A 16,945-nucleotide genomic window follows, 5' to 3' on the forward strand; every position below is an offset into this window, starting at 1 on the left:
ACTTGTTTTCTGTGTACATACATTTTATTAAGTCATACACCTTACCACCAAGCCCACTTTGGAGAATATTGTAGAATAGCCCTTTGTGCCAAATAGAATCAAATGCTTTTTTAAAGTCAATAAAGCAAGCAAAGATTTTGCCCTCTTTTTTTTGGTGGACGTGTTTATTAATTAGTGTGTGTAAGGTGTATATATGGTCTGTAGTGCGATGGTTAGGGAGAAAGCCAATTTGACATTTACTTATTACATTTTTTCCTTGAAGAAAGGTTTGAATTCTTGAATTCAAAATGCTACAGAAAACCTTTCCCAAGTTGCTGTTTACGCAAATTCCCCTGTAATTATTGGGGTCTGATTTGTCTCCACTTTTGTGGATAGGGGAGATGAGCCCCTGGTTCCAGACATCAGGGAAGCAGCCAGAAGTTAAAACTATGTTGAACAATTTAAGCACAGCATTTTGCAACTCTGGTGTGCTGTTTTTCAGCATTTCATTTCTGATGTTATCTAGACCACAAGCCTTCTTTGATTTTATATATTTGAGTTTTTCATTTAGTTCTTGTTGGGTTATTGGGTAATCTAATGGATTTCGGTTGTTTTTAATGACTGTTTCAAGGATGTTCAATTTTTCTTGAATTTCTAATTGGTTCTGCTGTAAGTCTTTTTGTGGGATGTTTTTGTATAGATTATCAAAATAAGTTTTCCAAATTCCTTCGTCTTGTATGGCTAATTCTTGTGGCTTTGTCGTGCTTAAATTGTTCCACATGTCCCAGAACTGATTTTGGTCAATTGCACTTTCAATTTCATCAAGTGTCTTGTTGGTATAATTCAAATTCTTGCGTTTCAGTGTATGTTTATACTGTTTCAGAGTTTCAAAGTATTCATAGCGTAGATCTGGGTTGTTTTGCTGCTTATGTTTTTCATTTGACATTTGTCTTAGGTGTTTTCTAATTGTTTTACATTCGTTTTCAAACAATTTTTCAGAAACATTTCTTTGGTTTTCTCAAATTTGCTTTCGATGCTGCTTTTTGGAAAATGCTATTGATGTTTTGAGTAGCCGAATTGACACCTTCTTTATTGTTTTGGTATTGTGAGTTATTGAAAACTGTATAGAGTTCATCATTTCATTTGAGTTCAATGTTTCAATGAATCTCTCTGCACTGTTTTGTGGCCATCTGTACGATTGGTTCATGTTGTAGAGTTTATTGGGCTGTTTTTTTGAATGAATATTGCTGGTTAATTTCTTCAGAAACATGTTGATCTGACTGTGATCTGACAATGGTGTCTGTGGTCTGACAGTGAATGCACTAATGGAGGAGGGGTCAATGTCAGTGATGGCATAATCGACTACACTTGTCCCAAGAGCTGAGCAGTAAGTAAACTGACCTAAAGAGTCCCCTCTGATTCTACCATTAAGCATGTATAGGCCTAAGGCTCGACAGAGATGCACTAACTCCTTCCCATTTTTGTTCAGTATTTGGTCAGGACTGTTTCTATTATTTATAATTGGGCTACTGTACAAGGAGGGGTGTCCAAATATGTGGTGGTTACCTCCCGCATCAGTGTAGTCAGGCTCAGAACCTGTTCTTGCATTGAAATCTCCACAAAGAAGCACTTTACCCTCTGCCTGAAATTGAATGATTTCTGTATGGAGATTGTCAAAAAACTGATCATCATAATATGATGAATCTGAAGGAGGAGCATAAGCTGCACATATGTATACATCATTGTCACAATAGATTGTACCTTTGTTAAGTTTTAACCAAATGTGATTAGTACCTTTTTTCATTTCATTCAGTGCTAAGTCCTGCTTATGCCAAATGCTGATTCCTCCTGAGTCTCAGCCCCGTTTAACGTTTTTATGTTTGATTGATGTTAGTAAACTTTCTCTATAGCCTGAGGGACACGGAGTATCTATGTCTCCGCGACACCATGTTTCCAGTAGGATTATGATGTCCTGTCACTTGATGTTTTTAATCTATTCTGGATTTGTTGTTTTATAACTAAAATGTGAAGAGTACAGGCCCTGTATATTCCAAGAGCTGATAGTTAGTGATCTCATTTATAATAAGTGATATTCACTGCTTTGAGTAAAGTACATTGAAAAAAAAAAAAAAGATATACAGTGGGGAGAACAAGTATTTGATACACTGCCGATTTTGCAGGTTTTCCTACTTACAAAGCATGTAGAGGTCTGTAATTTTTATCATAGGTACACTTCAACTGTGAGAGACGGAATCTAAAACCAAAATCCAGAAAATCACATTGTATGATTTTTAAGTAATTCATTTGCATTTTATTGCATGACATAAGTATTTGATCACCTACCAACCAGTAAGAATTCCGGCTCTCACAGACCTGTAAGTTTTTCTTTAAGAAGCCCTCCTGTTCTCCACTCATTACCTGTATTAACTGCATCTGTTTGAACTCATTACCTGTATAAAAGACACCTGTCCACACACTCAATCAAACAGACTCCAACCTCCCCACAATGGTCTAGACCAGAGAGCTGTGTAAGGACATCAGGGATAAAATTGTAGACCTGCACAAGGCTGGGATGGGCTACAGGACAATAGGCAAGCAGCTTGGTGAGAAGGGAACAGCTGTTGGCGCAATTATTAGAAAATTGAAGAAGTTCAAGATGATGGTCAATCACCCTCGGTCTGGGGCTCCATGCAAGATCTCACCTCGTGGGGCATCAATGATCATGAGGAAGGTGAGAGATCAGCCCAGAACTACACAGCAGGACCTGGTCAATGACCTGAAGAGAGCTGGGACCACAGTCTCAAAGAAAACCATTAGTAACACACTACGCCGTCATGGATTAAAATCCTGCAGCGCACGCAAGGTTCCCCTGCTCAAGCCAGCGCATGTCCAGGCCCGTCTGAAGTTTGCCAATAACCATCTGGATGATCCAGAGGAGGAATGGGAGAAGGTCATGTGGTCTGATGAGACAAAAATATAGCTTTTTGGTCTTAACTCCATTCGCCGTGTTTAGAGGAAGAAGAAGGATGAGTACAACCCCAAGAACACCATCCCAAACGTGAAGCATGGAGGTGGAAACATCATTCTTTGGGGATGCTTTTCTGCAAAGGGGACAGGACGACTGCACCGTATTGAGGGGAGGATGGATGGGGCCATGTATCGCGAGATCTTGGCCAACAACCTCCTTCCCTCAGTAAGAGCATTGAAGATGGGTTGTGGCTGGGTCTTCCAGCATGACAACGACCCGAAACACACAGCCAGGGCAACTAAGGAGTGGCTCCGTAAGAAGCATCTCAAGGTCCTGGAGTGGCCTAGCCAGTCTCCAGACCTGAACCCAATAGAAAATCTTTGGAGGGAGCTGAAAGTCCGTATTTCCCAGCGACAGCCCCAAAACCTGAAGGATCTGGAGAAGGTCTGTATGGAGGAGTGGGACAAAATCCCTGCTGCAGTGTGTGCAAACCTGGTCAAGACCTACAGGAAACGTATGATCTCTGTAATTGCAAACAAAGGTTTCTGTACCAAATATTAAGTTCTGCTTTTTTGATGTATCAAATACTTATGTCATGCAATAAAATGCAAATGAATTACTTAAAAATCATACAATGTGATTTTCTGGATTTTTCTTTTAGATTCCGTCTCTCACAGTTGAAGTGTACCTATGATAAAAATTACAGACCTCTACATGCTTTGTAAGTAGGAAAACCTGCAAAGTCGGCAGTGTATCAAATACTTGTTCTCCCCACTGTATATATATATATATATACAGTGGGGGAAAAAAGTATTTAGTCAGCCATCAATTGTGCAAGTTCTCCCACTTAAAAAGATGAGAGAGGCCTGTCATTTTCATCATAGGTACACGTCAACTATGACAGACAAATTGAGAAAAAAATATCCAGAAAATCACATTGTAGGATTTTTAATGAATTTATTTGCAAATTATGGTGGAAAATAAGTATTTGGTCACCTACAAACAAGCAAGATTTCTGGCTCTCACAGACCTGTAACTTCTTCTTTAAGAGGCTCCTCTGTCCTCCACTTGTTACCTGTATTAACGGCACCTGTTTGAACTTGTTATCAGTATAAAAGACACCTGTCCACAACCTCAAACAGTCACACTCCAAACTCCACTATGGCCAAGACCAAAGAGCTGTCAAAGGACACCAGAAACAAAATTGTAGACCTGCACCAGGCTGGGAAGACTGAATCTGCAATAGGTAAGCAGCTTGGTTTGAAGAAATCAACTGTGGGAGCAATTATTAGGAAATGGAAGACATACAAGACCACTGATAATCTCCCTCGATCTGGGGCTCCACGCAAGATCTCACCCCGTGGGGTCAAAATGATCACAAGAACGGTGAGCAAAAATCCCAGAACCACACGGGGGGACCTAGTGAATGACCTGCAGAGAGCTGGGACCAAAGTAACAAAGCCTACCATCAGTAACACACTACGCCGCCAGGGACTCAAATCCTGCAGTGCCAGACGTGTCCCCCTGCTTAAGCCAGTACATGTCCAGGCCCGTCTGAAGTTTGCTAGAGTGCATTTGGATGATCCAGAAGAGGATTGGGAGAATGTCATATGGTCAGATGAAACCAAAATAGAACTTTTTGGTAAAAACTCAACTCGTCGTGTTTGGAGGACAAAGAATGCTGAGTTGCATCCAAAGAACACCATACCTACTGTGAAGCATGGGGGTGGAAACATCATGCTTTGGGGCTGTTTTTCTGCAAAGGGACCAGGACGACTGATCCGTGTAAAGGAAAGAAGGAATGGGGCCATGTATCGTGAGATTTTGAGTAAAAACCTCCTTCCATCAGCAAGGGCATTGAAGATGAAACGTGGCTGGGTCTTTCAGCATGACAATGATCCCAAACACACCGCCCGGGCAACGAAGGAGTGGCTTTGTAAGAAGCATTTCAAGGTCCTGGAGTGGCCTAGCCAGTCTCCAGATCTCAACCCCATAGAAAATCTTTGGAGGGAGTTTAACGTCCGTGTTGCCCAGCGACAGCCCCAAAACATCACTGCTCTAGAGGAGATCTGCATGGAGGAATGGGCCAAAATACCAGCAACAGTGTGTGAAAACCTTGTGAAGACTTACAGAAAACGTTTGACCTGTGTCATTGCCAACAAAGGGTATATAACAAAGTATTGAGAAACTTTTGATATTGACCAAATACTTATTTTCCACCATAATTTGCAAATAAAATCATAAAAAATCCTACAATGTGATTTTCTGGATTTTTTTTCTGGATTTTTTTTACAGGCCTCTCTCGTCTTTTTAAGTGGGAGAACTTGCACAATTGGTGGCTGACTAAATACTTTTTTTCCCCACTGTATGTGCCCTCGTTTGGTATTAAATAATACATTTGCTCTTGTTTTGCAACTGGTAAGATCTGCAAACAGGCATTCATGGTTCTGTCCCATCATCAAACCTTTGAAACTTTTCTTAGCTTTCTCCGTCTGGATGTCTGGTGGGTAAAACATTTCCATAGCAACGCTGTATACAATGTTGCAATAGAAGCATTGTTTCTTGTATTATTCTCTCTTGTGTCTTTTAGAGGACTGTTTTACTTTGATGTCCTTTGTCTTCTGTCCTTATTTTGTCTTATTTTGTCTTTATTTTCTTCTGTTAACTAGATATTATTTGTTAGCTAGCTAGCTTCTTCCAGGAGAGTCCATAGCAACTGCTTAGCAACTGGTAAACAATTCAGCTAGCTAAGATAACTGTACAATTTTATGAAAAATAGTTACTTTTTCAAAAGCCTTTCTTCTTTGTTTGTTGCTTGTTTTGTCTCTTATTCAGTCTTGCAGTTGTCTTTTGTTTTTTTCCGATGTACTTCACTCTAAAAACCATGTAAATATTCAATATTCAACATTTGTAGGAGCTCATTTTTTCAACAGCTGCTGCTCTATTTGGAATCCTGAATCTCTCTCTCTCTCTCTCTCTCTCTGTCTCTCTCTCTGTCTCTCTCTCTCTCTCTCTCTCTCTCTCTCTCTCTCTCTCTCTCTCTCTCTCTCTCTCTCTGTCTCTCTCTGTCTTTCTCTGTCTGTCTCGCTCTCTCTCTGTCTCTCTCTCTCTCTCTCTGTCTGTCTCTCTCTCTCGCTCTATCTCTCTGTCTCTCTCTGTCTCTCTCTCTCTCTCTCTCTCTCTCTCTCTCTCTCTCTCTCTCTCTCTCTCTCTCTCTCTCTGTCTCTCTCTCTGTCTGTCTGTCTCTCTCTCGCTCTGTCTCTCTCTCTCTCTCTCTCTCTCTCTCTCTCGCTCTGTCTCTCAGTTCAATTTCAATTCAATTTAAGGGCTTTATTGGCATGGGAAACATGTTAACATTGCCAAAGCAAGTGAAGTAGATAGTAAACAAAAGTGAAATAAACAATAAATATTAACAGTAAACATTACACTCAGAAGTTCCAAATGTCATATTTTCAAATGTCATATGATGTATATATACAGTGTTGTAACAATGTGCAAATAGTTAAAGTACAAATGGGAAAATAAATAAACATAAATATGAGTTGTATTTACAATGGTGTTTGTTCTTCACTGGTTGCCCTTTTCTTGTGGCAACAGGTCACAAATCTTGCTGCTGTGATGGCACACTGTGGTTTTTCACCCAGTAGATAAGGGAGTTTATCAAAATTGGGTTTGTTTTCGAATTCTTTGTGGATCTCTGTAATCTGAGGGAAATATGTGTCTCTAATATGGTCATACATTTGGCAGGTTAGGAAGTGCAGCTCAGTTTCCACCTCATTTTGTGGGCAGTGTGCACATAGCCTGTCTTCTCTTGAGAGCCAGGTCTGCCTACGGCGGCCTTTCTCAATAGCAAGGCTATGCTCACTGAGTCTGTACATAGTCAAAGCTTTCCTTAAGTTTGGGTCAGTCACAGTGGCCAGGTATTCTGCCACTGTGTACTCTCTGTATAGAGCCAAATAGCATTCTAGTTTGCTCTGTTTTTTTGTTAATTCTTTCCAATGTGTCAAGTAATTCTCTTTTTGTTTTCTCATGATTTGGTTGCGTCTAATTGTGTTGTTTTTGTTGTCCTGGGGCTCTGTGGGGTCTGTTTGTGTTTGTGAACAGAGCCCCAGGACCAGCTTACTTAGGGGACTCTTCTCCAAGTTCATCTCTTTGTAGGTGATGGCTTTGTTATGGAAGGTTTGGGAATCGCTTCCTTTTAAGTGGTTATAGAATTTAACGGCTCTTTTCTGGATTTCGATAATGAGCATGTATCAGCCTAATTCTGCTCTGCATGCATTATTTTGTGTTTTTCATTGTACACTGAGGATATTTTTGCAGAATTCTGCATGCAGAGTCTCAATTTGGTGTTTGTCCCATTTTGTGAATTCTTGGTTGGTGAGCGGACCCCAGACCATAAAGGGCAATGGGTTCTATAACCGATTCAAGTATTTTTAGCCAGATCCTAATTGGTATGTCAAATGTTATGTTCCTTTTGATGGCATAGAAGGTCCTTCTTGCCTTGTCTCTCAGATCGTTCACAGCTTTGTGGAAGTCACCTGGGGCGCTGAATTTTAGGCCGAGGTATGTATAGTTTTTTGTGTGCTCTAGGGCAACGGTGTCTAGATGGAATTTGTATTTGTGGTCCTGGCAACTGGACCTTTTTTGGAACACCATTATTTTTGTCTTACTGAGATTTACTGTCAGGGCCCAGGTCTGACAGAATATGTGCAGAAGATCTAGGTGCTGCTGTAGGCCCTCCTTGGTTGGTGACAGAAGCACCAGATCATCAGCAAACAGTAGACATTTAACTTCAGATTCTAGTAGGGTGAGGCCGGGTGCTGCAGACTGTTCTAGTGCCCTCGCCAATTCGTTGATATATATGTTGAAGAGGGTGGGGCTTAAACTGCATCTCTGTCTCACACCACGGCCCTGTGGAAAGAAATGTGTGTGTTTTTTGCCAATTTTAACCGCACACTTGTTGTTTGTGTACATGGATTTTATAATGTCGTATGTTTTTCCCCCAACCCCACTTTCCATCAATTTGTATAGCAGACCCTCATGCCAAATTGAGTCAAAAGCTTTTTTGAAATCAACAAAGCATGAGAAGACTTTGTCTTTGTTTTGGTTTGTTTGTTTGTCAATTAGGGTGTGCAGGGTGAATACGTGGTCTGTCGTACGGTAATTTGGTAAAAAACCAATTTGACATTTGCTCAGTACATTGTTTTCACTGAGGAAATTAACTAGTCTGCTGTTAATGATAATGCAGAGGATTTTCCCAAGGTTGCTGTTGACGCATATCCCACGGTAGTTATTGGGGTCAAATTTGTCTCCACTTTTGTGGATTGGGATGATCAGTCCTTGGTTCCAAATATTGGGGAAGATGCCAGAGCTAAGGTTGATGTTAAAGAGTTTAAGTATAGCCAATTGGAATTTGTGGTCTGTATATTTTATCATTTCATTGACCATACCATCAACACCACAGGCCTTTTTGGGTTGGAGGGTTTGTATTTTGTCCTGTAGTTCATTCAATGTAATTGGAGAATCCAGTGGGTTCTGGTAGTCTTTAACAGTTGATTCTAAGATTTGCATTTGATCTTTGTTATAGAGCCAAAAAGATTGGAGAAGTGGTTTACCCATACATCTCCGTTTTGGATAGATAGCTCTTTGTGTTGTTGTTTGTTTAGTGTTTTCCAATTTTCCCAGAAGTGGTTAGAGTCTATGGATTCTTCAATTACATTGAGCTGATTTCTGACATGCTGTTCCTTCTTTTTCCGTAGTGTATTTCTGTATTGTTTTAGTGATTCGCCATAGCGAAGGCGTAGGCTCAGGTTTTCTGGGTCTCTATGTTTTTGGTTGGATAGGTTTCTCAATTTCTTTCTTAGATTTTTGCATTCTTCATCAAACCATTTATCACTGTTGTTACTTTTCTTCGGTTTTCTGTTAGAGATTTTTAGATTTGATAGGGAAGCTGAGAGGTCAAATATACTGTTTATGTTTTCTACTGCCAAGTTTACAACTTCATTATTACGGTGGAACGTTTTGTCCAGGAAGTTGTCTAAAAGAGATTGAATTTGTTGTTGCCTAATTGTTTTTCGGTAGGTTTCGACACTACTTTCCTTCCATCTATAGCATTTCTTAATATTATTCAGTTCCTTTGGCTTTGATGCCTCATGATTGAGTATTGCTCTGTTCAAGTAGACTGTGATTTTGCTGTGGTCTGATAGGGGTGTCAGTGAGCTGACTGTGAACGCTCTGAGAGACTCTGGGTTGAGGTCAGTGATAAAGCAGTCTACAGTACTACTGCCAAGAGATGAGCTATAGGTGTATCTCTCTCTCTCTCTCTCTCTCTCTCTCTCTCTCTCTCTCTCTCTCTCTCTCTATCCATGGATGAGGACGGCTATGATTAACATCATTCTGTCAGAGGGCTTTCACATTTTAGGTATCAGAGTACTGCGTGTGTGCCCACTCTACCTGTATTGTAGATATGTGGTAGTAGAGTAGTGGCCTGAGGGAACACACGTAATGTGTTGTGAAAAGTATTATGAAATGTAATGTCATGTAATATTTGTAATTGTATATAACTGCCTTAATGTTGCTGGACCCCAGGCCTTGGCAGCAGCTAATTGGGATCTTTTATAAATACAAATACAAATAACAGATGGTTTGGTTCCTACGGTCACTGCAGGCCCAGTCCATTACACATCAGCTTATTACTCTCTCACTGCCAGACGGGTTCTGTAGCTATAAACACCCAGATGTCCCAGACAGTATACCTCATCGCTAAACGTACAGGAGACAGTTTGCCCAACTGTGGAGTTCCCTACATCTGCTCCAGCCTACCCTTTTTTCCCTGGTCAGTCCATTGGCCCACTAAGAGGTTTGTCAAACTAAATCTATACTGCAGAACCACTGACCCCTTTTAAGGGACAGATCCAAATTTAATGGGGGGGAGGGTCTAGTCCAACTCAAGGTGTCATTAAAAAAGAATGCACCCCCCTCCCCAACATTACAAATATTTTCACATGACCCTCCGCTTGTAAAGTAAAATAAATGGAACACCCTCCCCCTCATAGGATTAACTCAAAATAATGTTTACGACCACAATTTACAATAACTGTAGCGACCCTGTGTTTATAAATGTGGATTTCGACTTTGCTACTTCAGCATGCTTTTGTGGCACAGTCGATGCCACGCAGGGCTATGGTCATAAGATTGGGGGTTCGCTGACCACAGACAAGCTCACTCTCCCCGCCTGTTTCATTACTCCATGATCAGAGGCGGCTGCAGACAATCATCAGCTAGGGGGAAATCACATTTTCAACATTTTGATGCCATATCTATAATTATACTAAATATATGCAACAAATGTTCCACCAACAGGTTTCTGTGCCAATGCATCACACAACCAATAAACAAAACATACTGACTTCGAGCACTTCAATATCATGGTTTGCGTTTTCAACACCACAACAAACAGAAAATACACAATAATGTCGGGGACTTATTTCCATTGTGGTCCCTATTTTTGACATAAATACATATACAATTACATAGATACAGACACTTTACAGAGATAGAGATGAACACCTCCAGGTGAGTATGAGGGGGGAGTTTAAGTACAATTCTTACAAGCTAGTTTGGCTGGTAGCTTATTCTTTAGATGTTTGGGGCTGCTGGTGAACCATGATGTGTAGGCATAATTAAAGTGACACTGGACTAGCGCACTAGCTAGGTTTCCATTCAATTGGCGACAGATTTTCATGCGAATATTCTAAAATCTTCATAAAAACAATATGTTATTTCAGAGTTTCTTTTAGGAGACAACATGACAGGGAAGCTTTTAATTTACCTGACTTTTTAGAAGTTTACCGGACATCCATATGCATTCAGATTCGACCTGGCGCAGCCAGCACCATCAATAAACAAGGGATACTGGCCAAATGAGCCCCATTTACGTGTCCTTATAAACAGCCTATAACAAATTACAAAAACACTATTCCTTGTGTTTCGATTTGTAGCATATGCAAAACATTATAGACAATTTTGTATAGTTTTTTAGGCTACCTTCCTAAAACAATAATTGTCCATCTGTCAGAGATTTGAGCACTACATGTATCAGGGTATTGCATGCATAGGTTTACATTTACATTTTAGCAGACACTCTTATCCAGAGCGACTTACAGGAGCAATTAGGGTTAAGTGCCTTGCTCAAGGGTACATCGACAGATTTTTCACCTAGTCGGCTCTGGGATTAGAACCAGCAACCTTTCGGTTACTGGCACAACGCTCTTAACCACTAAGCTACCTGCCGCCTAGGTTTAGTTGTCCAATGTATGATATTAACATTTTAGTAACTATAAATAGCCTATATAAAGGAAGAGAAGCTTAGGCCTAACCCCAGAGAGATAGAGAGCGATAGAAATATGTCGGTGGCATGCTATGACACCGACATGCATTTCTTTACGTTAGATGGTTACTGCGTCTGCTATACAGATATAGACATACAGAAGGAGGCTAATTCGTACATTTTCTATCAGAATATTTTGTATAACGATAAGCATTATATTGTTAAATTATAGGAGTAACTCTGGTAGGCCTGAAACAGTCTTCCTCACCTCAAGTTCAACTGTCAGAGTCAGTTGGAGCGCCGGGGCACACTGCCTTCATATCAAAGGCCTGCAGTAGCTAAAGCTTAATAATAGCCACACCGTACCAAACCTTCACAAACGTTTATAAACTTTATTTGGGTAATATCAAAAGTAAGTCAAGCCATTGTTTATAGGGAAAATATGAGCAGAAGACTGAATGTAAACCAGGGAAAAAACACACTACCCTCCCCTGTGCCCAATAAAAACACACTACCCTCCCCTGTGCCCAATAAAAACACACTACCCTCCCCTGTGCCCAATAAAAACACACTACCCTCCCCTGTGCCCAATAAAAACACACTACCCTCCCCTGTGCCCAATAAAAACACACTACCCTCCCCTGTGCCCAATAAAAACACACGACCCTCCCCTGTGCCCAATAAAAAACCACACAAGCCTCCACAAAGCAAAAAAAAAAAGTTTTACAACCATCCCCTATTTTGGACCACCCCTCCCCCAGTACATTTTGATCTGTTCCTAACCTCCAGCTAATGAACAGGAAATAAACAGGTCAGATATAACTTCAGTCCTTTAATGACGCTTTGCACGTTTAATCTGAATGACCATTGAGTAACATTTCAGCCTCATTTAATCTTCAGGACAGCACCACCTGCCCCTCAGTATCCCTATCAATAATAGTGTATTGAGAAGAGTGGGGGAGTGCCCCCTACTGGCTCATTAACAGCACCTCTGGCAGTGAGAACAGTTTATCCAAGAATTCTCCCAGAAAATAATTCTGAGTACATAAAATGTACTCATATTCAAGGTCAACGAAACAAGTGATCTCTACAAAGAACACATTTTGTGTAGGGGAAAGACAGAAAAATATGCAAATGAAACTGGTCAAAAATATTTTTTTGTTGAGACAACTAATATTCCTTCCTTTTAAAACCTTCACCTAGTTAAAACAAGGAGAGTAGCAAGCCGAGTGTGGAAATACGTTTCTCTATATGATCCATCTCCTTTCTGTATTGTGTTGTTACGGTAATTAATAATGCCAATGTGAACACAACAGGTGTGTGATGTGCCCTTCTGTTGTCAAGAGTGCAGGTGTGTAAATATACAGTAGTTTTCTATATTTTGTTTTCCTTTCTTTGATATTTTGTGCGTGTTTGTGTGTGTGTGCGTGCGTTCGTGCGTATGTGTGTGTTTGTGTGTGAAAGAGAAAACCTGGCTTACTCTCTCAAAGTGTTTGACCTTTCCTCATTAATCTCCTCCTGAGAGAAAACAAACTCTATTAATCACCGGCCTGGTAGGAGACCTCAGTCCTCTGCCAACACACACACATCATACTGGAATATCACAGACCAGGTGCCTATCACACTGTAGTAGCAAAGAGACAAGTCCCCAACCAACACAGCTGGGTTGTTCCACGAATAGAGTACATTTTGGGTAGTGTAACTATTAATTTCACAGAATTTCAACATTCTTTCATGAAGACAGAATGTTCAACTTCATAAAAAACAACTGAATAAAGAACATGTTTTTTTATCTCAAGGGGGTTAAATTAAAAAAATACTATATTAAGTGCCAATAAAGTGTCATTAAAGTAACAGGGTTGACCGTAACAGGGTTGAGGTTTTCAGCTTAAATCAGCCATAAATTGCCTTGTGACAAGGGGAATGGAAGCTTGTTGTGTGCAATGGGGAGGAGCAAGCTTCACAAACAATTTGAAATTGTTAAAACATTTCTAGCATATCTATCTATGGGTAACAGGGTAGACGTGTTATGCTTCCACCACAAAACACCAGAAGATGGCCAAAAAGTGTAGAACCAGCTCACCTGCTTTCACAATTTGATTTATACTGTATGTTCAACGTTTATTCTGAAAAAAATATTTTAAAAGGAATAGTTTCACCACATTAAAATGAGAGTTCAGTTCACATAACAGGGTTGACCTTAAAATGAGGGACAGACGTAAATGAATCACTAATCACATGAAATCTTCAGAAATGACGTTGTCAAAGCAAGAACATAACTAGGACTTTACAATGATGGTGAAAACTTGGAGTAAATGTGGGGTTAAGCGGGTTAGTATCTTCCTAGAAGTCAGAAAGACATGATGAGGGATTTTTGGCACTTTAGCCAAAAGTCTTCATTCATATGAAAAATCAGATTTATTGAATTTTTCATGTGATCTATATTAAAGGGCACATCATTTGACAGGCTTTTAAAATTCAATATTGGTGCACAAATTATACTTATAATATAAAAGGAACGCAACATGTAGTCTATTAGTGGAAATACCCAGTTACCCATCATACTGTAATAACACACAGACCAGCCAACAGAAGCTACCATCATACTGTAATAACACACAGACCAACCAACAGAAGCTACCCATCATACTGTAGTAACACACAGACCAGCCAACATAAGCTACCATCATACTGTAGTAACACACAGACCAGCCAACAGAAGCTACCCATCATACTGTAGTAACACACAGACCAACCAACAGAAGCTACCATCATACTGTAGTAACACACAGACCAGCCAACAGAAGCTACCCATCATACTGTAGTAACACACAGACCAGCCAACAGAAGCTACCCATCATACTGTAATAACACACAGACCAGCCAACAGAAGCTACCATCATACTGTAGTAACACACAGACCAGCCAACAGAAGCTACCCATCATACTGTAATAACACACAGACCAGCCAACAGAAGCTACCCATCATAATGTAATAACACACAGACCAGCCAACAGAAGCTACCATCATACTGTAGTAACACACAGACCAGCCAACAGAAGCTACCATCATACTGTAGTAACACACAGACCAACCAACAGAAGTTACCCATCATACTGTAATAACACACAGACCAACCAACAGAAGTTACCCATCATACTGTAGTAACACACAGACCAGCCAACAGAAGCTACCATCATACTGTAGTAACACACAGACCAGCCAACAGAAGTTACCCATCATACTGTAGTAACACACAGACCAACCAACAGAAGCTACCCATCATACTGTAGTAACACACAGACCAGCCAACAGAAGCTACCATCATACTGTAATAACACACAGACCAGCCAACAGAAGCTACCATCATACTGTAATAACACACAGACCAGCCAACAGAAGCTACCATCATACTGTAATAACACACAGACCAGCCAACAGAAGCTACCCATCATACTGTAGTAACACACAGACCAACCAACAGAAGCTACCCATCATACTGTACTATCACCAGAGCTAAAATGCCTACATCCATGACCAACCCTATGCAAAACAACCAACCATTAGTGCAGTCAACTGTCACCACTTACATTTAGCAGCCGCTCTTATCCAGAGTGACTTACAGTTAGTGAGTGCATACATTTTTCATACAGCCCCCCTGTGGGAATCAAACCCACAACCCTGGCGTTGCAAAAGCCATGCTCTACCAACTGAGCTACACGGGACCTTCCATCTGAAATGCCAACTAAGGGCTCTGTTCAATCCATAAAGATCCGCTTTATAGCACGATTTACAATTAAAGCAGAGACTGCGTTCACGGTAAACGCAGCATATGTCGGCTCAATTGGAAATTACCTTAACATTTTTATCCGGATCTACCCGTGATACTTTGGCGATACGGATTGAATCCAGCTGTAAGTCGAAATAGAATTTAGCAGAACTATAGTCAAATTAACTGCACAGTCACCAAAGTTGCTAATTAACTGTCATACAGTAAAGCAGGCTACAGTACAGGTTACAGCACACATGATATTCAGAACACACATGCCCGCAAACAAGCTCATACACACACGCACACACACATGCACACATGCACACGCACGCACACACACACACACACACACACACACACACACACACACACACACAAACACACACACACACACCACACACACACTTGTACAGCTAACCTTGTGGGGACACACATTTTAGACCCATTCCAAATCCTATTTTCCCTAACCCCTAACCCTAAACCTAACCCTAACCCATACTCTTACCCTAACCCTAACCCTAACCTTAACCCTAACCCTAAACCTAACCCTAGCTCCTAACCCTATTCTTCTGGTCCCCACAAGAATAGTTAAACACATCCACACACACACACACACACACACACACACACACACACACAACGGTATACAAAGACAGAGCGAGGGACTTTAAAAATGGTATGTGAGTTTTTAGACATGACAAAAGAGACGCCCCCGCCAGTCCTCACCTCCACCCAGACAGATGAAATGATTTTGTATGAATGCCATCTCCACGATTTGTTTCAGAGCCTTGTCTTTCTTTCACAAAAATGCCCTTGAAAGTGTAAATAATCAAAAGAAAACCACTGAAGAACCAAGGAGGTGTAGCCAGAGTGGGTGAGCTCAACACTGCAACCATGGCAACTTCCACAGTTACCTTGAACCACAAAGTGAAGCAATAGTGAGGGTGTGGAATTAAAGGAAAAGTATATCAGCTTTTAGTAAACAGTTTGCACACATATCCTTGCTGCGAAGAGACAGAATCATTAGATAATTTGTTTTGGTACTGTCCATTTGTAGCTTGTTTTTGGACACAGGTCCAGGAATGGCTAAAGGATTGCAATATTTACCTGGAGCTAACCCTGCAGATAGCATTACTGGGTGATCTGAAAAGTCATAGTCAATCGATCAATAATATAATAATACTTTTAGCAAAAAAAAATATTTTCAATTTACAATTTGTAGGAACAATGAGAATAGAAAGGTTCAGAACTTTTGTAAAACATCACAGTACAGTTGAAAAGTCTATGTCAAATATCCAATATGGATGGTGTTAAGAGATAGATGGGTGGTGTTGAATGGAGTTGAAGGATGGGACTAATAACAACTAACAACAACTAATAACAACAAGATAACTAATAATGTAAGCATACTGTGTCCATAATAAGTATATAGGTTATAGGTTGAGAGCTTTTGTGAAAGAGCACAGTTAGAAAGATATGGCATATAGAAGCAAACCGGATGGACATCATGAAAATGATCGGAGAGGTTGAGGGTAGAGGAAGTTCAGGAGTAAAAACAAACAAAAAAGAATTATTGTAAAATTGACTGTGTCCATAAAATGTATATAGTATGTATAAGCTGGAAGTAGAGGCCTAAGCGTTGTTGTTCACTAGTTTACTCCAATTAGGGAAGGGGTGGTGGGGTTGGAAAGTAATAAAGGGAAATATTTTTTTAAAGGATATGTGTATGTGTATGTATGCATGTATGTATGTATGTATACAGTTGAAGTCGGAAGTTTACATACACCTTAGCCAAATACATTTAAACTCAGTTTTTCGCAATTCCTGTCAGGGCTTTGTGATGGCCACTCCAATACCTTGACTTTGTTGTCCTTAAGCCATTTTGCCACAACTTTG

The sequence above is a fragment of the Coregonus lavaretus genome, assembly GCF_964263955.1.
Source record: "Coregonus lavaretus genome assembly, chromosome: 9".
Classification (NCBI taxonomy): Eukaryota; Metazoa; Chordata; class Actinopteri; order Salmoniformes; family Salmonidae; genus Coregonus; species Coregonus lavaretus.